General features: G+C 41.3%; 1 protein-coding gene across 1 annotated transcript in view; it reads right to left on the bottom strand.

Moving 5' to 3' along the window:
* The window catches only part of LOC26535923 (frizzled-2), a 90,542-nt gene that overhangs the window by 17,955 nt on the left and 48,706 nt on the right, over window positions 1–23,881 (bottom strand). Inside the window, exon 5 of the mRNA XM_039374882.2 lies at window positions 23,601–23,648. The gene's annotated coding sequence lies outside the window, so the exon portion shown is untranslated. The remainder of the gene's footprint in view (window positions 1–23,600; window positions 23,649–23,881) is intronic.

Below are 23,881 nucleotides of genomic sequence, written 5' to 3'. Positions count from 1 at the left end.
ACACAAAATGCTATTTTTGCAGAAAAAAATACCCGGAACATAGAGTAATAATTCATTTAGCTTAGAACAATAAATGTTTATGACACTTCCAAAAGTTATTTCGTAATTTAAAATTCTTTGTAAAACCAGCTTGTCATTATAAATCTCCTGCTTAATAAAAACTGAGAAACTATTCGTTATTCAATTCCAAGGCTTGAACAAATCAACTTCCAAGAAAAGCTCAATTTGAATGTGGTTTCAAAGTTAAAAATCTGCGACACACAAAATCTCTGAAATTCAAATTCAAATTCAACATAAAAGAACAACATGCTGAGGCAAAATGAAGAAGATCCCAGTTTCAAGACTGGTTTCAAACGCTTTTCAGTTTCTGACTAATTAACTGGGAAAGATTCTGAGCGAAGGAATTGGAATTTGTAGGCCAATTAATTAGGCGCATAATTTATGGCAAAATATTCCCACTGTCTCGATCTTTCTTTCTCCCTGGCGAATGTCAACTTGATGATCAATAAAAACAAAGCAGGCAGTCAAAGCAGGGAGGGACAGAACGTATCAGTTTCGAAAATGTTTAATTTATGACATTGCAAAAAGCAGAAAACAAATTTATGAGCGGGCATTTAAATGCCCAACACGACGCCGAGCCACGACAATGAATATGTATTGTGAGGAGTATCGTTTTTTGAAAATTGAAATTCCAATGAATCTCAAGGAGCAGCACCCTTCCCTTCGCTGCGAGGAAAGCAAATATCGCCATCGTCATGGCGTCGCAGGAAACAACAGTCAGTCGCAGCCAAACAGGCGCAGACCTTAAACAAACAGAAATTAATTATGTTTCGATGCGAGAGCCCAAAAAGATACTCAAGTGCAGAGAGAAAAAAAGATTTGTACAAGGACTCATCAATGTAAATATTTTCAATGGTTTTTTACAGTAAACAAGATTCATTAAACATGGATTGTGACAATATATTGATGATATCCCGTTGTCTCGTTTAGAATATTGTAGCCTTAAGTAGCAATTATAATTGTAATACAATACAATTTAGTCCTAACTTTTCCAAGTGTAAATTAAAGAGAGGTGGAGCAAAAAGAAGATACTGAGATACAAGAGAACCTGCCTGCTGAAAATAAAATTATTTTGTTCAGAGTTCTGTTTATAAGAAAAATATGTTTTTGTTTGTTTTAACGCGAGTCGAGCGCTTCCTTTCCATTCCCATTTGGAATCAAGATGGAGGTGGACTGAAAGCGAAACATGTGCGTAGATGTAGATGCATCCCACAGATGCTAGTCTGTGGGATACATGCAACAGAAACCTCAGTTCGGACTTCTATTTTTGGTACTATTTCAATTAATTTGCTGCCTCTAAACAAAGTTGCTAGTGAAGAGGAGACAGGACGGGAAATTTATGAGTAATATTGCATGCTCGATTGCAGCCGCAGATTTTTTCCTGCCTTTTAATTAGCCTGACATTTATTTCGTGCCGGACTTCTTCGTCGCCGTCTGTCTGCGGTTTTTTAGGGTTAACAGCGCGTAGATTGATATCTTCAAGTTCATTAGAGTTGCAAGTCGCTTTAATTGGAAATATGCACAGCGGGCTGAGGAAAACGCTCCGTTCGTCGTGCAACACTTGGGTGAGAATTAATGATGCCTGCCCATCGCGCCCTTCCTTCCTCGGATCTCGATCTGAATTCTGTTTAAACTTGTGCATTTTATACACTCAACTCAACTCAACTCAACTCGGGTCTGCTCTCCTCCTTTGCTTTCTTTCCTCTCCTTTTTCGATTCGATTCGTTTTATTTTTATTTTTTTGTGGTTTCTGTGCCCCTTTGCTTTGCATCCTCCTCGACTGGCTCTGTTTATCTTTGGGCTTCTGTTAACTGATTTCAAGGGAAGCTCCAGCAGCAGCCGCCCTCCTACAGGGTCGATTTAATTAACTGCTTTCTATATAAGGCATATTAAATAAGTTTCATTGGGCTTGTTTTCGTTTGATTCTTTGGGGGAATGAGTGATCAAAAGGATAGGATGTGTTGGGGGAAACTTTCTAAGAAGACCAGCAAATCTTTCCCAATCAAAGGAATCCACTTGGTCTGCGTTAATGAACTTGTGAGTCACTTCGATTAAAACGCATTTCATATGATTCGTTCTTTAGTACTCGTATAAGACTTTAATGCATCAAGAAATTGATATAGATACATATATCATGAGCTCATTTAAATGTTCAATTTGGCTGAGCTTTTAAGTAGGAATTTAACATTACTGTATCATTTTTGAAAATGAAATCTTAAATTTGTGACTCTTGAACCCTTGTTACATTAAATTTTTAATGAGCCCAAAGATAATTTCCATTTGTATTTTCCACTTGTAGAGGCCTATCCCTATCCAATTTTTCCAACACCTACACTCACCCGCATGTCTTGTTAATTTTCATTTTAAATGGGAATTTTCATTTTAGATTTGTGTATCTTCGTTGCTCGTGTTGTTTGGGAACTATTTGTTACTTGGGATTGGGGAATGGGGACTGTCGACTGGTTCGAATAACAAACAAAATTAACACCTAGTCGCTACATTTCCAGCTAAAACCCACACACGGCAGCTGGAAAATATCCCCACACATCCCGTCATAAGTCAGGGCACTAACAAGGTGTCGTCTTGCTAAATGAATTAGACGCAAAGCGAATCTGATGCTCGACGATGGAAAAAATGCCATAAATGCGGGATGTGGTTATGTTTCTAATTCTTATTCTCCCACACTCGCGAGTGTGCCTTTGGATTTATAACCGACACTTTTAGTTTTCGGTTTTTGTTCGAATAAAATGCAAATTGCTTCAAGCAATAGCTCAATATTTGCATTGCCAATTAGCATATTAAAAATATCTCCCCGAATGAAATAGCCGGGGAAAACATGTTTTTATCGCTTTTTCATGTGGGCTCTGTTTGCCCAAACTCGAAATAAATTCTAGTTAAAATTGCCCAACGAACGGTGTCGATTTTGTTTGTACGTATTTTCGGTTTTCGGTGCTCTGTGCTAACCTCTCGAGTAAAGTTGGAAATTTAGGTAGGTACGTACACGTATCTATGAGTTTGAATTCAGTGCGGTGTGTGTGCGTAAGTATCTGTGTGCAGTCTGCCTTGTGTTCTTCTATTACCGTAATTTTCTACTTGATTTCTGACGCTCATAAATCATCATCAGTTCTCCCTAAGATAGCGTCGTCGTGGTCGTCGTCGTTTGCCTTTGTCATTTCTCATTGTTATTGTTGCTTAGGTAGTCGTCGATTTTAGAGTGTGTTGCTGTTGATTTTTATGGAATTTATCTCCCCAACAACACCGCAAAGCACATTTAGCGACACAGTTAGCAAGCACCCAGTCTGAACAGCCAGAAACTCAAGCCAGGCAACAAGTTTCAACTTTTGTTTGATGTATCTGCCAGATACGAAAGGTGAAAAATTGATAGCTTGCTCGCCTGTCTAACCAAACTATGCATAATAAATGTTTTTCGTAAACAATCGAAAAAACACAAGCAAAAAGCGAACGAAGAGCCATAAATTTATTGAAAAATTTATAAAAGATAAATTGGTCGGGAGTCTGCATGTATTATTTAGTTTTTAGCTGCCTTCAATGCTGGCAAACCTTTAAGATATGCCAAGATAAACAAATAAATAAATAAGTAAACTGCCATTAAAAGGCAATTTCAGCTTGATTGTTGGCCAAAGACAAATAGTTTGTTGGCATGCGAAAATACTAATAAAAAAACTTCCAAGATCTAAAGGAAGCGAAAGATGATCTCCTTTTGTCTTTCAAGCTTTTCTGTGATTTTTGGTGATTTTTCATTTAAAAACAAATAATCGTTTTTTGGTTGGGGAGGCGTTTGCGTTGGCTAATTGCCGGGCCAATTCCAACGAGCCATGAGCAGTTTTCTGCGGCGAGTGTGAGCCCCATGGGTTCAGCTCATAAATAATCAAAACCTAATAGCCGGCAAACAAAATATTCAAAACAAACACACACCAAAAACACGGGTCCAATGAAAGCGCCGTAGAAACCAACCGAATAAAAGAGAAAGAAAAAATTATGATCCACGGCAATCATGTCAAATTGATTTCTGTTTTCCTCCGCTAACCACAACGGGCAGGGGCCAAAAATGGGAAAAAACCGGGCAAAGAGAGAGCCTGAAGCCTAATGATATGACTGAATGGAGAAAATTGAAGGAGCTGCAAAATAAATCAAACAAAACAAGGCCAAACAAAATCAGAGGGCACTTGGTAAAAATAATTGATGATAAAAGATACTCAATGATTTTATTTGAAAGACGTCGGGTCTAAAAATACAATTAGTTCCACTTAAGTAGAATATCAATTTTATATAGTTTTAAGTCTTAATATCTAATGTATAGTTAACATTTCTCTCTGTGCAGCGAACAAGGAAGAAGGCAACACATTCTGGCCCGCAGTTTGATGAATTGCAGCACGGGGCCTGAGTTGACTGGGCCAGTTTGATGAACGACTCGAGACCTGCTTTTGGCCCGTTTCGAGCCATGTCAAGTCCCGTCTTCAGCAGGGCCTCGAAAATTAATCAATATGTTGGTGTTATTTAAACAAGCCGTGTGTACAGAGAGAAAATGAGGGCCAGGTTCAGTGCAAAGGAGGGGGAAATGGTTTTATAATTACGAGGGTCGTTGCTCAGGTTGTCCGTAAATTATCGGTTGCCCGTTGCCCATTGGAGGAGTTGCCCTGGCCTCAACATGATTAGACTCCGGCAGAGGATACCCGCAATGAGACAATTGTGGGTTTTATAATTATAACAAGATCGGTAAATGATCACGGGAACGCATTATGCCGATGCCCGCAGACAAATTGCCAGCGGCATCGGAGGTGGAACAGGCAAAAGGTGGAACTGAAAGCCACATGTGGCAGCTGATGATTGCGGTCTCAATAAATTGAGAATGATATGACAACATTGTGGGACCATTGTTGACTTTAAACTATAATTATGTGTATCCATTTGCTCATTGTACTGTATCGTGTGTTTGAGTATTGCCTATTTCAATTTTGAGTATCGATAAATTTAGTAAAGCTTTTTTTAAGTTATTAGAATGACGACCATTAAATGCTGCTTGTCTGCTACTACCATTAATCCCAGATCATTCCGAAATAGTTTCAATGCCAATTCTCAATCGGTTCGAGAAGAATCCGACATTAGTATGCACATTAGCGCCTAAGCTGACAGCTCCATCACTTGATCAGCAAAAAACGGTTACCAGGATATGAAACTGACAAACCCGTCGCGAGTGACAAGTGAACTGACGTCTCCCTGCTGAATTGAGTGACTGACTAACTGACTCGCTGGTCGAGTGTCAATGCGCCTGTCGATAAATTTTTTGCAGCAGCGGACGGCTAAAAAACGAGATAATCCTCTCCCAGTCACAATTAAGCTGAAGAGGCCCCAAAAAATCATAAAAAACCGTCAGGCACCAAGAAAATAAAAAGACTTTGACAAGTGGAAAGAGTCAACGAGAAATTTATAGCCAAGCCCACTGGAGGAGACAAAAAGCAGCGAGCAGCAAAAACCAAACAAAACATAATTTATGGCCGACTTTCGGGATTCTCGGATCTGCGGGACCAGCGGGAACAGGTAGCCAGGACCGTTTGTAAAATGATCACCTGTTTGAGCACAGAGTGGAGGAGGGAACACTCCGAGAACGAGACAACCAGACATGCCGGAAAGCCGCGGGAGGTCAACGGGTACAGTGGTCAAGGATTTTTAGGATGAAGGAGTAGCTAAGTCTCTGAGCAACTGCATGCTTACAAAAAATACCCCTCTATTAGCCCCTTTAAAATAATATAAGCATATGATTAAATGTAACTTCAAGACTCAATCAATGCCATCAGTCCTATCTTAGGATCCAGGGTCCAAAGATGCCAGTGTTAGACGTGAATAATCACTTAAGTTCTTATTCCGTTTACAGATCAGTAATCAGGACGCTCTGGTACCACTGTGCCCAGTCAACAGGCAACACTCGGCAGTTGCGACCAGCAGAGAGGAGCAACCAGCCAAACAGAAAAACAGCACGGCCTGGCATTTGAGTGTCGCCCCAGCAGGCGGCCGAAAGTCGTTTGCTGTGTGACAAAGCGCAATTTTTCGAATTGCGAAAGTGCGGGCCAGGCCCGTTTCTCTCGGAGAAACCGAGAACTGAGAACCGAGAACGGAGAACCGGGAATCGGGGATTGGGAATTGGGAATTGGGCACAAGGAGCACCACATGATGTCCCTGTGCCTCGGTCTCGGTATGTAAATTGATATTTTTAGCAGGCTCTGGCGGGTAGTTGGGGCAACACCTTTGCCTTTATAAGAGGGTCTAACCTTGGTAGCGTCTGCTCTTAACTGAAGAATTAATGAAATCATTTCTGGCCCCAACGATGCGAGTCCTCCGCCTTTCGCTTCATGCGAAATCCAATGGCAGAGCTATAAAAATGAAATAAAATATTTAATGACACATTGAAAACCTGTAGACGAAGGTGTCGCGTTACGCATAATTTATGACCGCAGAGAAACATAATTTTCCACACACAGACGCAAGAAAGTAGACAGAGAAAGAAGCAGGGAGTGAAAGACAGGGGAAACTATAACTATCTAGGGGATCTGGGATCTCGAACACGAAACGATCGACATGCAATGGCTTATCTTGATCACAGATTAAGCCGAGTACCAGAGACTGCTCGTACATACTCCAGCTTTTTCCAGGTAGAGTCAGCAGAGCCAGCACCTGCAATCAGCGGCTCTTTCACTCCCCTACCTTTTTTTTTAACGATTTTCCAGCTCTATCGATGGTATGGTATACATGGTAGTATTTCTGGTAGTCGCTGCCGCGGCAGCCGAAACTTTGACAACAAATAATGAAATAATGTAGACACACACACGCATTCCAGACACCAACCCCACTTTTTCCCCTTCCCCCAACTCCCGCGGGAGATAAGATTTCGGTTTGGCTCGGTTGGTAGTGCTCCATTCATTCGACGGCAATATTGATTCGATTGAAATAAACGAAAACTGTCGAAAAAAGAACGTAGCAGCCGCAATTTTTGTTGTTGAGTAAACAAAACGCCCGTCGAACAGAACAGAACGCCGTCGAACAGAGATAAGGTGGCTGATCGAATAAACGTTAACCGGTAAAAATAACCATGTGTAACTGTTGTTGGGGTTAAACATTCAGTGAGCTTTTGACCCTCCGGACTTGTATTATTTGAAATGGATCAACTCGAAAGTTCCCACAACGATTTATAGGGCTTAAGGACTGCTCAATCTTATTTGGAAGCACCCTATTAAGAATACCTTTTATTTGGTATATGGAAAGCTGGTTTAGAAAGGTATTCAGAAGTACGGACGTGTTATGGAACTACACGTAATAAACTGTTTTGCTGGGAAGATCCAAATTATTTAAGCGCATTTCTCGGTAATATTCATACGGATGAGATAGGCTTAAAATGCATTCGATCCATTCGATCTTAAGAAAAATAAATTTTCTCAAAGTGTTATCCATTCGGCCGAGTTGGTTATTTCCCCAGAGTTTTCTTCCCCCCGTTTGGAGATCGGTTTCCCGCCTCGAACTCGACTGGCTGGCATATCCCATTATACGGATCTCCCGCAACTGATCTTTGACCCGCAATGTAATGAAAATCCGCGGCCCCTCCGCCCTCATAAATGATATTTACCTGTGGAGCTGGTCCAACTTTCCGCTGTTAATCCCGAAAACTCTTTGGTGGTAATTAAAAACCGCCGTGCGTCTGTCAAAGTTAATCCAATTTCACGTCTGCTTACATCAAACACTCACACTGTTGCACGAACACCTGGAGATGCAGGCACACACGGATACAGCAGCAAGTATCTGACGGATACACAGATGTACTTATAAATACGTGCGTCGGTTCTCATAGAAACTTTTTGCCGCTGCAAGTAATTTCTACTTTATTTTTGGACAGATTTTTTAATTAATATTTCATGTAGCGCCAAATGTTGTCGCTATCTTTGACGGTGTGACGCTCAGTTGACGCTTGACGCTTGTCGATCAGGGATCACAGATCAGAATAGCAACAATAACAACGAACAGCAAATCTTGTTTCTTTATAACAATTTTCAACACACATTCTCACATGGCACGGCCACAATTTGTATTTTCATAACTCGTTTTCTGTATTTTCTGTCGCTTTTTCGAGGACGCCACTCGGCTGTGGCAGTCTGAAGAAACTTCTTTTATTCACGAAATGCCTACGATTAATTGTCACTGCTTTCGATTTGCGCACAAAAGAGAGGTGTTTCTATACAAATTATTACATTTTCTTCATTGATTAATTGCCGTTTCAACGGTGCAATTGGTGCTCGCGAGTCTTATTTTGATTTGATTCGAGCGGCAGTCTTCCGTCCGCAGAACCGAGCACTCCGATCGTCGAAAGAGAACTGAGGCCAACTGAGTTTCAGAGCTCGCTCGCTGGTATAAGTTGTGGGGGAGGGCAAGGGTGAATGTGACTGCGAGAGAGAGTAAGCGGGAGAGAGCTCTCTAGCATGCGATAAATGCAGCAAAGTAAATGTTTTGTTTACGGCTTGCTTTCATTCTGTTTACCTTGCCCTGCATTTCGTTACTTTTTGCACAAACCAAATAAATACGGGAAGGAACTCATGTTTTAATGGAGCATTTGCTGTTATAATAGCTTTCCAAAGGTGATTTTTACAACCGATGTAAATCAGTTTTTATGAAGGTGTATTTTCCTGTTCCTGTTGAGTATTTTATACGATTATCGGGAAAGAGCCCATTCTTTTTTTTTAATATATTTAGAATTATTTGTAGGTCTTTTTTCAACTTATTCACTTCATTACAATGAATTTTTCAAACAGAAATGTTTACTTCACACACTTTTTATTCTGGAAATAATATTATTTACTTTAACTTGTGTACGTCCTTTCTGAGTTTCGTTAGCTTCACCTATTGTTTTCCTATTTTTAACCCACTTGCGCTTTCCCAACCCCCGTAAAAATTTTGTCCACTCTCTCCGGGTGACAAATCTCTGACTGGATTGACAGTCACGCTTCCTCTCGCTGTCGTTCGTCCTTCTCCTTTACCTTTCTCTCTTTTACCCCCTTTCCCCATCTCTCTCTCAACATTGCTCTTCCTCTTTTCGCTGCACATGTGCTGCGTTTCGCATGCCAACCTTCCACTTCCAGCCCCCCGCCCATCGGCCCCTTTCCCACCCAGTTTTTGAGACGCATCTGTTGTTGTCTGGCATATTTTCAGGTTTTTCACTCACTCTCTCTTTCTGCATCTTGCTCTCCCTGATTTTTCCAGTGCACCCTGCTGAAAATTCAGCAAGTTCTTTGACTTTCTTCGGCGGTGGTGGGAAAACAGGGTGCTCTACTCCCCCTCTCCTCCTTGGAGAAAAAAGTCATCAGCACCGACAGTCAAGCTTTAATTGCAATTCCTTCCTGTTTGTGTGCTCACCTTGCTAATGAGCGCACGTTCCAAACACACGCTCTCTCTTCCGAAGCCTCTCTTCCGGCTCACCGCTCATTCTCTTTCTCACGTTGCTCTCCCGGATTGGCTTCAATCTCTCACGACCGGTTTTCTGGTTTTTATCTGCTAAGGGTCTTGTTAAAAGTAATTCGTAACACGTTGTTACCAGATAACGCCGTCAGCCCACGAGTTCCGTCTCTCTCGTGGGCTCTCTAGCCCTCTCCCTCGCTCAGCGACTCTTCTGAAAACCCCTTTCGATCATTCTTCCGACCCGTTGTTGTTGTTCTTGCCTTGTTAGCGTCATCGGTTGGCTTGCTAAAAGAGCGATAAAAAGGTAGAACGAAAAAAAACTTCCAGGTCCCGGGCAGGTTTACGGTATGGTGGAAAGGAGAGGGGGTGCGGACGAAAGAAACAAGAAGAAGACGCAGATCGCCTGCAATCCAGGCTCACGTTTTGACTTTTGGCTCTGACTCGGTCTCATTGTTGTGCTGCCTTCGCTGCGGTTCAATACACCCCGTACTTTCAGCAGCAGGGTGCCCCAGGAAGAGGAAGAATGCCCCATCCGCCATTCCCTCTCCGCACCACCCCCTTTCCAGACGGCGAGCCGGTTCTTCGCTCTTTAGACCACATGTGGTGCAGTGTGGTTGCAAGTATGAGTGATTTTGCCTAGTTAGTTAGGAGGAGCTCCCAGGTATGCCAAAGCAGCAAAAAATAAACAAGCTGCACGCACAAATCCTGGTGAACGAAGCGATAATACCCTAAAATACCGTGGGATATAGTGGTTTGAATTATATCTAATTTGGTATGATGCAGTTTTTTTGAATAATACATCAGCTTGCCCATATGTCTTAGACAATTTAACAGTTCGACAACGAAAAGATAATCGTTGAATCATGATTAGTTGCGTACATAAAGATGCGCTGTTTCAACATTCAGTAACTTGATTATGTTGTGTCAAGTGTTAGTATTGACACAAGGGAAAAGATTTGAGTTACGAATTACTGAGATTTTCTTCAAACTCCGCTTGATCATGCTCCCTTGAAGGGTAGCAGAAATTAAAGTCTGGCCAGGAGGTGCAGAAAAATCTCATGTCTATATGCATTTCGGGGAAGGTTTGGGAAGGCAGCAGTATAGTCCGATCCACCTAACATCGGGCTCCCAACAACAAGCGAATCGTGCACTTGGGCCGCTAATGAACTTACAATGCATGGCTTGTTCAGATCCGAAAAGCGGCGGAAAGTGCAGGATCCCCGGGAGGGGCAGTTATAAATGGCCGAGGGGAAGACGGGAGGCACCCACACAGCAATGCAGAAAACCCCGATTAGAGTTATTTGCAAACTGTGAAACATGAGCTCGACTCAGACCCTAACTCCAACTGCAGCTCCAAGTTGGAACCCGATGATTGACCCACGAAGGAGTTCGGCCGTTCGTGCCTCAATCAGTTTGTCCAGTGGGCAGGGCTTAAAAGGATACACTGCTCAAAATATGTGTTGTAAGCACATGTGGGAAGTACATACCTAAATCCAAGCCCTACCATTAAGAGTAGTATACTAGTAAACAGTAGTGTATACTAATTTAATTATTTCTCGCAATTTTCAGATCATTTAAGCTTCTCTATGATCATATGTTACATATCTAATAACGTAAAATCCTGTATAAATTGAAGAGAGTGATCGCTAGTGCTGATCCAGAGATTTTCACAGTGTATTCAGCGCACATCCCCCCACCCCTGTCACGATCATGATCAGTAAAACTAACAAGAGGTGTTGCCTCTGTCGTTGTTTCCTTTTGCGGGCCATGTATTTGTATCTGCCCAGGCATCAGTTCGTCATCGTGATTTTCCTGGGTGGTACCAGGCCCGCCTTCCCTGATCCCCCTCCATTTCCCTTTGGCTAGGGCCCCCTATCCCCCTCTGGTCCCTGTGGCATGCCTTTTGTTTGTACTTTGTCGATCGATCGTCTGCGCTTTTGTTTGTTTCTCAGGGGGAATTTCGCCTTAACTTTAGCTTTAACTAGACAACCAGTGGCGTTGTCGCTGATGTTGTTGCTGGAGTCCGTGTTGTTTCTGTGGACTGGACTGCACCCGGCGCTCTGTCAATGGGCATTAAAGACATCCCATAACAGCTCACTTCCCTGGAATCGAGTCGCTCGAAGCATTCGCATAGCATCGACATCCAAGTTGGATTTTTGGTTTTGGGCTGGGCCGAGTTTTGTTCCCTTCCGCAGTCCACAAGCTGACTTATCAATTTGGTACCAAGGACTTAAAGACCTAAGCCAACGAGTTACAAATGAGTTGGATCAATTTAAAGCTCATAAATCTTGGTGATCAATTGAAAGATCATTAATCTCACTGAGTTGTAAGATGAATTAACCATCAAGTGGTACGACATTGTAAAAAATTATGTTTGGAGTGGCCTCAAGAGGTCTTATAAACTGTACATTATAGAATTGAATAATAAACCTCTATAGATGATCTGTCTAATCCCAAAGTACACCGTGCTAACTTTTAACCTTAAAATTTCCGAAATGCTTTTTATAATACTTTAAAATTGCAAAGATTATCAAAGAGCGCTGTTTTGAAGTAAACAATTCAATTATCATCGTTATTCGCCCAGTAGCGGCTCTATCTGCGAATAAATATACCACTACATATGTACATATATACTACATATAATAAGCAAGTGCTGCAGATTATAGCAAATATCAATGTCATCGTGTGGAAATGAGTTCAATCCTCTGGACTGCAAATTCCGATCGTGCCAACGCCAGAGATTGAAAATAATACAGACGGAGAGACGAACGGACGGACGGACAGTTAATGCGCCACTACAAATCTCATTTCCCATAAATAATCACGATTTATGACGGACAGTCGGCAGAGCGGCATCGAAATAAATATTATTACACATTATTATCATTATCGCAAATGAACGAAAAAACCGATGTGAAAACGAAGAGACAATTGTCAATCAGACGAAATTATTAGTATATGTATATACAGAGGAAAGGTGGCAACGCGTTTGGCACGCAGGGCAAACATAAGGCCAACTGCAGTCGGATCATAATAAACCATTAAGGAAAATTAAGATACAAAAATCCAGGCCATAAAAAAGCGACACGAGAATGCGCAGGGAGAACGGGAGAGGCAGACAGAACGAACAAATAATTCACACCATTCTACAGCAAATTATGGCATAGTTGGGATAGTACTCCATTCCATTCCTCCGATAACCACACGTCACTCCGAAGATAACCCGCATAGATATCGCTCTGGAGTTCCCCGACTTCGCATTACCCGAAAAAACGAGTACAAAATTAAAATTTATGACCCGGCTAAATTGACAGGAGGGCTGCCAAGGGTGACTTTACTATATATTCATATATATTCATATATTTATATATGTATACATATGGAACCTGGGTTCTATAAACAGAAATCCAAGTATATACTCTTTTGCTACCGCATAATTGAGCTTGTAAGCTACCAGACTGGTGCACATATGAAAATATTCACTTAGCTTTTGCTCTACAAATTACTTGGCCCAGATGTTGCCAACTCTGGAAATCGCTTCCAATTCATTAAGTCAAAGTGGGGAAAACCTTAGCCGACATGATGGAATTTCGCCTTACTCCGAAACAAATGAAAAAACTTTGCTAAAATAAAAATTCAAAATAGCCGGGAGGGGCGAAAGATTAAAGGGGTCCCCGGATCAACTGAGCGGAACAATTGCAGTGCGGCAAACAATGTGCAACATGCCAAAGCATCCAAGAAAGACAGAAGCTGGAGACAGGAAACAGGAGTAGCTACACAGGGAGAAAAGTCCTGGTAAGAGCATGACTTAGAGGTATAAAATTATGCGGCATCAGGCCAACTTTGTAAAGTATCTAAATACTTATTTATGCACTGGATGCAGTTACTTGTTATTTATTTGAAAAGCTTTAATAAACAATTATAATTTATCTGAGTATATATACAATTTTAGAACACTTATTTCTGTCAGTGTAAAGATAGCAAGAAAGACAAATCGAGCGACAACTGCTTTTCGGGTTGGTTCATTGCTTTGGTCGTTGCTCCACTAAATAAAAGTTGAAAACCAAAAACTTTGGCCAAAACCGAAACTAGTGACAAATCGGGGCGGGGGAGTGGGAGTGGCAATGGGTGGGTCTGGTGGGCGGTGTAGGGTCGTGGGGCCAACTGCAGTTCCTGAAATCAGATACCAACAATAAGGAGACCAAAGACCAAACGAACAGAAGTTGGAGAAATGTGCATTTGAAGCCAGAGGAGCCGAGTATTGGGAGCAGATATGTATAGGGACAGTTTATCGACACATATCGAGTTATATGACTGTCAAAATCTACACAGAACCCCGGGAAAACAACAAACTTTGACTTTTGCTGCTGGTGCTCTGGCTTTTCCAACATTAACTCAACTTGTTTGCCGCTTCGTAGTTGGCACTCGCAATTTTCCCTTGGCTGCAAAAATATGCGCAAAATTTTTGTCATTTGTCCCTCCAACCTCTAGTATTTGCTTTTTACGGCAAACTTTTGCTACAAAGTTTCCAATTTGCTTCTGCGCTCATGTATGTGGTTAAGTTTAGCTGGAATACTTCGGAAAAAAGGGGAACACAATTTGATTGCTTTTTCATTGTTTTCGAATGGATTTTTGAATGTTGTCGGGCGCAAATGTGAGTGTGCCGAAATCGATTAAAATCATATTTATGAGGTGCCCAGGGAGGAGTTCAGAAAGTGCGTGGTGATTGTTGAAGTTTCCCTAAAGTTTCCTTACGGTTCTTTGAGAGTTTCCAACTAGGCAGATATTATGTAAACTTCGGAAACTCTTTTGAGGGAGTTCATAACCATATATACTAAAGTGTTATGTGTAGAACATGGACCACACTTTTTATAACATGCTCGACTATATAATAAGGTGCATATAATACAATTATTAAAGTTGAGTACTAATAACTTTCAGTGGTGTTACAAAGCCATCTTTAACTTCAACAAATGGTCAACCGGTTTAGTTAAATTTCCACATTTTCCTTCCGGTCGGTAGACCGATAGACGATAGACTCCATTTTCGGCCAGCTGCCAATTGAAAATTACTTAACACCTCCATGCCCCCAAACTGTCAAATAGGCAACGAAATATGCACATTTGACCTGAAGGCCATAAAATTCCGCTGTAATATTCCGAAAAGCAGACCCGAAAATAAACAGGAAGGTTCCGGGGAATTTCGAAAGAGTTTGGGAAACGCAGTTAGAGTCAGACAATAACTGGTCAAGGTCAAGTAGAACGGAAACCCGAAATCCGTGCCAAAGGGTTAACTAGTCAAGTGACCTTTGCGTTGCTCTAAAATGAACTTTAGAGAAATAAAGCCGAAACAAATTTCGCCTTGGCTGCACTTGAGCTCAATTTGAAAAGTGATTGAGTTACAGTTGTGGGCTCTGGTTTCGGTTCAGATTTTCGGTTTCTGGCACAGCACAGCCTTCAATTTATTAACCTCAATATCAATTGTGGCGCATAAATCTCGATAAAAGTAAATACGAGTGCTGCATATTTCACACAAAAATTTGAAGCAAAAAAAGCGAAGCGAATCGAAACGAAACGAATTCATTTGAAGCCAAGGATGTAAAAAGGATTGCGCTCAGGCAGTGATTTTCAATTTAAAAAATTGCACGCAAAAGCGCCACAAATCAAAGGAATTGACTTTGCCAGCAGAGGCGGAAAAAAGGGGGACCCCCCTCCACAATAAATTTCAATCTAAAAACTTAACTAAAGGCACCAAGAGCGAAGCTTCTGTTCTGAACTGAGTGAAAAAAAAGGAAAATAAGGATACATTGGCATATCGAATATTTAAATACTCTAGTGCGGAATGCAGTTGTAGTTCAGGATAACTTATGAAGTATTAAACATTATTATCATGTCTTTATCCTTTTTATAGCAATGGTTAAATGTTACTTTATTTTTGATGGGCACAAGTGGCGAACAAATAATACAACTTAAGATTATGGTATTTTACTGCACAAAGTGTTCCATACATCCGATAGGGTAAAAGAACTGAACTGCTCTGTAAAGTAGTGAGCTGAAAAATGCAAAGCGAGTGGAGCTGAAGCTGCCACGCCCCCTAAACCAATACACGCCACAATAAATCTCAATTGAAAATGCTTTTTACAGCGGCCAGTAAAAGAGGGCGAGGGAAAGGGACAGGGACAGGGTAAGGGAGAGGGTGGGGCTATGGATGTCGAAGAGAGGGCTTGATTCCCTCTTGAAGCTTCGAAAGAAATCAATGGAACGAACGATTGAGTGGCGCCCCCTGTCGCTTTTTGCTCCCGTCGCTTTGAGCCATCGAAGGGAATTTATAATTAATAAATGCCCCCAAGTGAGGCAGTGAGAACAAGTGCTGATTAGTGCAATGACAAAGCAATCAAAACACTTTGGCAAACGTGGCAATTAAAATTCACAAAAGCCCACTGAGAAACCACCCCTCCCCCAATTCCCAGTGTACTTCTGGCGCCCTCTGTTGACCGCAAGCGGCAACGACTGTTTGATTGCTGCCAAAGGGAAATCAAAGAGGAATCGGCGGCAGTATATCGCCTATATATGTACATACATATATACGAATATAGTATGTGTGTGTGAAGCAATCACACCAAATAAATCATTCAATGCATTTGCCATTTCGGAGTCGCAGAGAGAGACGGTCGTATGCAAAGAGAAAGGGACGGATGCAGGGGCGAGAAAGAGAGGGCTCCAGTTCCGGAGAAGTTGCGAATTATTCATGGGGCTGTGCGGTTAATGGGAAGTGGACCCCAGTCCGGCCCGGCCTCCAGGATTCCGGACTCAGATTATCTGTCATCAACCGCACAGTTTAGTGGCGAAGGAAATTACTTTGGATCTCCGACTCCGGCAAAATGGCCGACAGAAGTTGGTCCAGCTGAATGGATTTGGCCATGGTTATCCCGGTGAACAGATGGATGGATTGGTGCCGGGATAAATCTATGGGTTAAATCTATGTGTGGCCTACGGAATGGTAGGTGCTTGGCAATGTGCGAAAACACATAATGCACGGGAAATGGAAGCAATTTAGTGAATGCTATCGATGAGAATATGCAACAGTAACATGCTGCTTAACACAAATCTTGTTTAGTGGTTTTTTGTATTTAAAATTTATTATTATTTGTTCATCCCAAATGCTGTTCTAATTCTTCAGTTTCCCTTCCAAATGTTTGTTAATTATTCCCTAGCGACAGAGTGCCACTACCATTTACCATTACCTGTGAAGTCTGCGAAGCCTTGAAATTGGAATTCAAATCCCTAAAGACTCAATTCAAATGAGTATTCGCCAATGTAATTAGGTGAAATTTGTTTTGGTTTATTGCTTGGGCAGTCAGTGCTAATAATGAGGCTTGAAATCGCCCAAAAAGGAATAATGAATGGGGATTGAGCGGGCCGAGACCCTATGACGAATCAACTGGACAGCGAGCACTGCGAAATTCCCATGGAGACAAAGCGGGAAGAAATCTAAAGCGTGTTAAATCTCAGGGCAACTCAATGGCCTTCGCTCCGCAGCATTCAATGCGTTTCTGTCTGGCAGCTGTGAAAATCCAATTTCCAGCACGCCTAAGCGGATGTAGTCCTGGCATTTTCTCAAAAGGACACAAAAGAAACCAAAGGACACACATGCACCGACGACTGCAACGGATGGGTAGCGAGGTGAGGGGAAGGGAAAGGAATGGTTGTGATAGACGCGGCACTGGCATTTAAGTGACATTAGCAGTTGACATGTCTCGTCTGTGACTGCGGTTGGTCCCAATAGTCAGGTCAGGAAAATGCACACTGAGCGAAACTTACTGTCGGAATAATTCCTATATAAGATATAATACACATTTTACCAAAGGAATATTTCGAATAAGCCAATTACATAATCATGCAAACATAATCGGACGATTAAATTGGGATTTTTATGCTACCATAATTTTTAATAGGACCTGTTTCTTTCAGTGCAGAGAGCAGGACGTAGAAAAGGAGTTTCGACTCCTGAGGTTCTGCGCTTTGAAAATTACTTTCTGTTTAGACAACATTATGGATCGCTTAATGCCATCTACCGTTGACAAATTGTTTACCCATTTTTCCGGAATCGATTGAGGAAACCTCGCCTCCAAGCTGAAACTGTCGCCGAGGTTCAATCAACTTTTGAACCCGACCCCCATTTTCCTCTGTCAATCATCATAGAAAAACAAAAGCAGCTAACAAACTTTTTCTATTTCGAAATTGGCCAGAATCGCTGAAATAATTCCAAACGGAAAATGCGCTGCAGCACGCCATGTCAAGAATGAAATGTAAACGAGTTGCCGAAGGGAAAATGGTTAAGCTACCATTTTGGTGGCCAGCAGTTTTTGATCAAGTTTTCCTTTTCCATTTCTGCATTTTTCATTGCAAATCATGCATAACCCAACTGTGCGGGAAAATGTGGAAAAGCCAGCGCGGCTCAACCGCACTGTCAGCCATCAAAACTTGTCAATTTTCCATATAGTTAAGCAATTTTGTGCAGTCATGATATGCACTGCAGAGTAGAGAAATTGTGGGAGTGCATGAGCTTAGATGGCAGTTCCAAAGAACCTTTCAAGTAGCCAGACATCGAGCTGATTTGGCATGTGATTTATGGGAAATTGATTAAATGTTATTCGCCGGTGAGGTGTGGTGTGGAAAAATGGGAAAAATTGGTTCCACTTGGATTTATTTAAGGAAACTCTTTAAGATTGTATCATACGAGTAAGAGTGCGAATTAGGGTTAGCCGAAAATAGAACACAAGAAAGTGCTCTACAGTTGCCATTCTCATGGCTTTCTTTTGCGAATTGCATATTCCTAAATAGAATATTAATTATATAATTAATTAGGAACAATACAATAACTCTTCATCCCATAATGCCATAATTCTGACTATTTTTATCCATGAATCTGATTTATGAGAACCAAATTCATATTTTGACAGCCTATAGAGGCGGAGTAAATGCCGACAGTTGACGCCCTTAATCTTAATCTAAGCGTCGGTTCGGAGGAGGTGGGTAAACCCGATCCGTTCAGTCGACTGCGATATAAAGCACCTATGGTATACCCTCGATAGGGAACCGTGGTGACAGCGACAATTACGACGACAATCTACTGTGCAACCGTGCAAACACAAAGCGGCTGCAACTTAAACAAATCGCTGGGAATCGACGAAATGCGCCATAAAACACAGGATGTGGGGAATGGGAACTGGAACCGCCATCGAAATCAAACTCAAAGCAGAAACAGAAACAGAAACAGAAATAAAGAAACGCGTTGACAGTTTTAGGCAAGCTGTCGATCAAAAAAGCAAAGAGACGGACGGACCGAGTTCCAATTCCAGACTGCAGTTTCAGTTCAGTTGAGTTCCTCCACAATTCACACCTTGTCCGGAAAATAAAAGCGGGCAGGCAGGCCGGGAAAATATGGGGAATATGGTTACGGGTACGGTTGTAAAATGCGCGCACAATCAGTGCTTCAAATCTAGAAAAATCAACAAAGGAATCGAACTCAACTGAAGTGACTGAGGGTCGGGAGTTGGGGATTCCGTTCTAGGTGAGTGGCAGCCCAGTTTATCAACAGAATGCGAGAGAGGGGTACTCAAGACCACATATCACATGTAATAATAAATAGAAAATGTATATAAAATATGATAAAGACAACCGCGGGTCGTGATAAGACATAGAAGACTTTATGGCTGTGACACGGATTCAATATTTGCCAAGGATAAACCGAAGGCTGAGGATATTATCAAGTAGAGAAAATTCCATGAGAGATGAGTAAGATTTTGGATACGACTATTTATATACTTAAACACCTTGAGATTAAAATTCACAAGTGAATGATTTTGATAAATCCCAATTGTGGTAACGGACAAGAATATCTTATTTAAGAATGCGTATAGACTCAAAGGATTTCAGGACATTGCAAAGATTTTATGAATGTGTAAATTGCGCCAATTCTATTTATGCACAATTTGCCATCCAGAAAAACCCCTTAGGTGGCAGCAATAAAATGCAGCTCAGATATTTATGACAAACAATCAACACCCGCAAACAACAAACATACATGACTTGTATCGGAAAGCAAAGGCTTTATGGAGCTATAGATATCTGAGCTATCTATCTATCCGGGCTATCTATCTATCTGCGCTCACTCGCACTTCGATGAGAACTGCGTTGATATGTAATTTAATAGAAAAACTAATAAACTGCAACTGCAAATGCAACTGCAACTGGAACTGCAATGGCAATGGCAATTGCCAGTGCGAAAGCGAGTGCAACTTTTATTGAGGCAACCGACCACCCCAGGTGGTTTGGCTCTCGATGCCAAACGATTCCTGCGCTATTTACCTTCGATGCAATCTTGGCCAGGTGAGTGCGACCGACACGGGCATAAATCAAAGCACAACTTGAGACTTATCAAGATATGGCAGAGCCAACACAAAACTTGCAGTTGGAACAACAGCTATCTACACTCGGAATAACGTGTATACTTTTACAAGATTATTTAAATATTTCTACTAAGTGAATAAAAGTAATACCCGTCACTTTGAGCCTAGAAAAATAATTAAAGAATTTAATATAATTTAATTCAACTGCACTTTATAGATTATTTCTAAGTTAAGAAGATACAAAAATTAAAGTACTAGTTCATAGGGATTTTGGTATGACTATCTATTATTGATAAGTAAAGTAGATAGGAAAACATAGTACTAGTTCATAGGGATTTTTGTATGACCAACTATTATATAATATGATTATCTTTTTTTCCAGACTGCAGCCAACTGCGGCAGTTTACGGTTTAAACTTCGGGGCATGAGTAATCGATGTTGGTGATGAGCAGAGTGGGCTAAATGTTAGAAATGAATTTTAAATATTTTATCGACGGCGTTCGTGACTCACTTGAGTCCCAGTCTGGGCTTCAGTCTCCCGGCGGACGCTCGCATTTTGATCAAATGTGGCCCAGGCCAAGTCGGGGGCAACCACAGAAATCCCCACAGAAATATCTTGGAGGGCCGGGCACTCCGGGCACTAAGTATGTGAGTCACGTAGTCGGGCGGAGCATGTAAATGACTTGGGTGACAAACAGACTATAGACTGATATTTGGGGGCGGCTGTGGGCCAGACCTTGTCACATTGTCTCAAAAGCCAGGGAAAATTAGAGAGCAGGAGTTGGTCGCTTTGGTTTTCGTATTTTTTTCGGGTCTTTTAACTTGTTTTGCTCATTCGTGACACGCGCCAAAACACAAATTTCTGTTCGATTTATGCAATTGAGGAAATAAGTTCGACGACTGGGGAAGATTGCTTTCGACCTGCGGCTTCCTTGGATTTGGATTGGTGAATCGGTGAATTGGGTGGTTGGGGCCTAAGTGGATACCGGCAACGGAACACGAAGTCCAATAAACGTTTTGCGGTAAATGCGAAATTAATAATTAAGCAGCCACAACTGCAAGGAGTTAGTTGAGGAATATTTATGGCCAATGTCAATTGGTTTGTGTACGAAGTGTGATTATTTTTCGGGGGATGAATTGCCTCAACAAATTGAGTCTACACAACCTATAATCAGAGGTTAAAGACCATACTAGTAACCCTAAAATATATAATGCCATGTAACTTATTAAGCTTTTTGTATTAATCATATAGAGCACTTTAATTAGAGCCTAAATAAATCATTCTCAAATGTTTGAAACTTTTTCAAATAACTATAAATACTATGAAATACTAATTACAAGTGCATGAAACACTCCTTAATGATAAATCATACAACATATTAATTGGCGACACGATTTAAATTTCAAACAAATAAAGAAATTACGATGGAGACAAACAAATATTCTCGGGAATAAATCAATCTAATAAACTTGTTCAACAACCCGAACTCCCAAGCCAGATTTCTCTGAGATTACCCTTTTTCAAGCTCGAAAGAAACACTCCGCAGCAGTTTTGTGTAGAATCCCACACACATTGAGGAATTTATGTGCCATGGCTGTCTCATAATTCCTATATGCATTTTGTTCAGTATCGTATTTTCGAGTCCCCTTAGTATTTCTTACTTTTTTCATCGGCCGCTAGCGTTTTCCATATGTGGGCAATGTCACAGATTGCTCATGTTCGTGTTCCAATGCAGCGGGTAACTTGAGAACCCATTCGAGAACGACTCCGCTGTCCGGGCATTTATTTCATTAGCACGCAGATTGGGGACAGGATAAAAGGAGAAGTGGAGAAGTTGAACCAGAACCGAGAAATTCATTAAAGAGTAAAATTCGAATAAGAAAAGCCAGGCGATGCCCAGCGAACGATAAACCCGCGACATGCGACTCCAAAAAACTCCTCGACCGCTGGGTGACAGAGCGTTTGTAATTTATTTAACTGCATTTTTGTGGATTGTGGATTCGATTTCCGAGGACCAGGAAAGGGGCCGGGAATTTGTGTACGCACGACAGATTAATGCGCCCGTGTGATGCCTGAAGATACAGATTCAGAGATACAGATACAGATACAATGATGCTGGTCCATGTTCGAAGTCTGCGGCAGGTAGAGATGCCACGATAAGATACTCTGGATCCTTCGGGTTTCGGTTGCCAGTAGGATAGGTATTTGGTGTGTGTGTGTGGTGCATTCGGGGCAAATATAAATATTTATGTGGAAAACAGCAGGCGTTTTGTCAAAATATTTGTGTAAGAACTCGGAGCAATTCACATTCTGAGCTAAACAGATTTCTGATTCCGGCTTGCGGGATCGATTTGTACCCTGAAATATTGTTTACACACCCGATTCTGTTTGTCTTCATCGATGCCAGCAGTCAGATTGTATTAAGTCATTCGGTCGGGAAAGAGTTTATACGGTCTTGTGGTTTATTCTGAAGGCCAGGTGTAAGGCCCCTGCTTCCTGCGGTCTTCTTTTCTATGAAAAATTGCTGGCTTACGGGAACCAGATAGCTGGATAGACAAGAGAGCGCTAGCTAAGGACACATAATCCTTTAGCCTGTCAGAGCCAAGCGTTTCGTATCCCTTGGCTTCTGCATTGCAGCATCTGTCCTGTTTGCGATACTCTTTTGGGCAATAAATCGTCTCAACTGGGTTAAATCAATCTGAAGGGGATTTCGTTGGGGCTCTTCATCTAAGCTAATTAAGGGACACATTAATATCCCTTTTTTGCAACGGGCAATTTTTGACAGTACCAAATTTATTAAATTATTTATAAAGATGTTTATAGTTAACAAAGAAATGTTAGTTAAAACTTCAAATTACAAATAAAAGGTATTACTTAAACTTCTGCTTACAAACAGAACGATTTGTTAATAATTATCTACTGATGTGGCTAATTTTCCAGTCGCCCTTCGAAGTTAAAATTTCCTCAACGAACTTTTCCTTTTTTATTACCCCTAATTTAGCATCTTGTAGTTAGCTTCTGCCATGCGGTCGACTTGTCGCATTATCCAATTTTATTTACTGCTAATGCTGCGCTTTCGACGTCTAAATAGCATTTGCTGTGATTTTTTCCCTACTCTTCCCTAATATACTTTTTTCTTCGGCATGACCAACAACAGGAGCGCATAAAACACATCATTAATTTAAGGCGATGCTACGAGACAAGCACATATATTAGATGAGAGGACTACTAACGGCCAGAGCTCCATCATCAAACGAGCAAAAGTCAAAGGACTTAAGTAGCATTGGCAACAACGACGGCAAGGAACAAAAATTAATTTAGCTTAATTCGTGAACGAAACTTTGGCCGGGGCCAGAAACCAACTCGGATGCTCAAGTGAGTGTGTGCGAGTTGGACTCCTTCGGGGCTTTCCGCCGCTGAATCCTTTAATCCCATTGCCTGCCAGTTTAATTATGTAGTTTATTAGGCGGAAATGAAAAAGCGAAAGCCAAAAGCGGAAACGGAAACCAAGCGACGACCGAAAGAACTCCGGTTCTTATACAATTTATATATGCAGAACTCGCAGGATTCGACTAGGACCTCTTCACCCAACTCCGCAAGCTCTGATTCATTTAACTCTACTTTGCATATATAGATTGGGGTACTAAAAAAAGGTTAAACTCTTTTGCCTACCTTGTTCGGCGGCTGCAGTCAATAAATTAGACAAAAGTCGGCCTGGATCTGAAAAAGAAAACAAACCAGTTCAAAATTAGATTAAAAATGCATGGAAGTTAGGACGCATTAGATTGGTTTAGATTTTATGTAATCCTTAAGAATATACACCAAAAAACCGATTATTTTAAGAATAATTTAGAGCAGACAGAACTCTTTGGGATATTTTCCAATTATTTCCGTTTCTTTCCCCTAAGATCTTAAGAATACTGACCTACCTAACTATTCCAACCAATCCTCTA

The sequence above is a fragment of the Drosophila yakuba genome, chromosome 3L (genome assembly GCF_016746365.2).
Source record: "Drosophila yakuba strain Tai18E2 chromosome 3L, Prin_Dyak_Tai18E2_2.1, whole genome shotgun sequence".
In the NCBI taxonomy this organism is placed as follows: Eukaryota; Metazoa; Arthropoda; class Insecta; order Diptera; family Drosophilidae; genus Drosophila; species Drosophila yakuba.
This window is presented reverse-complemented; position numbering and strand designations above follow the sequence as displayed.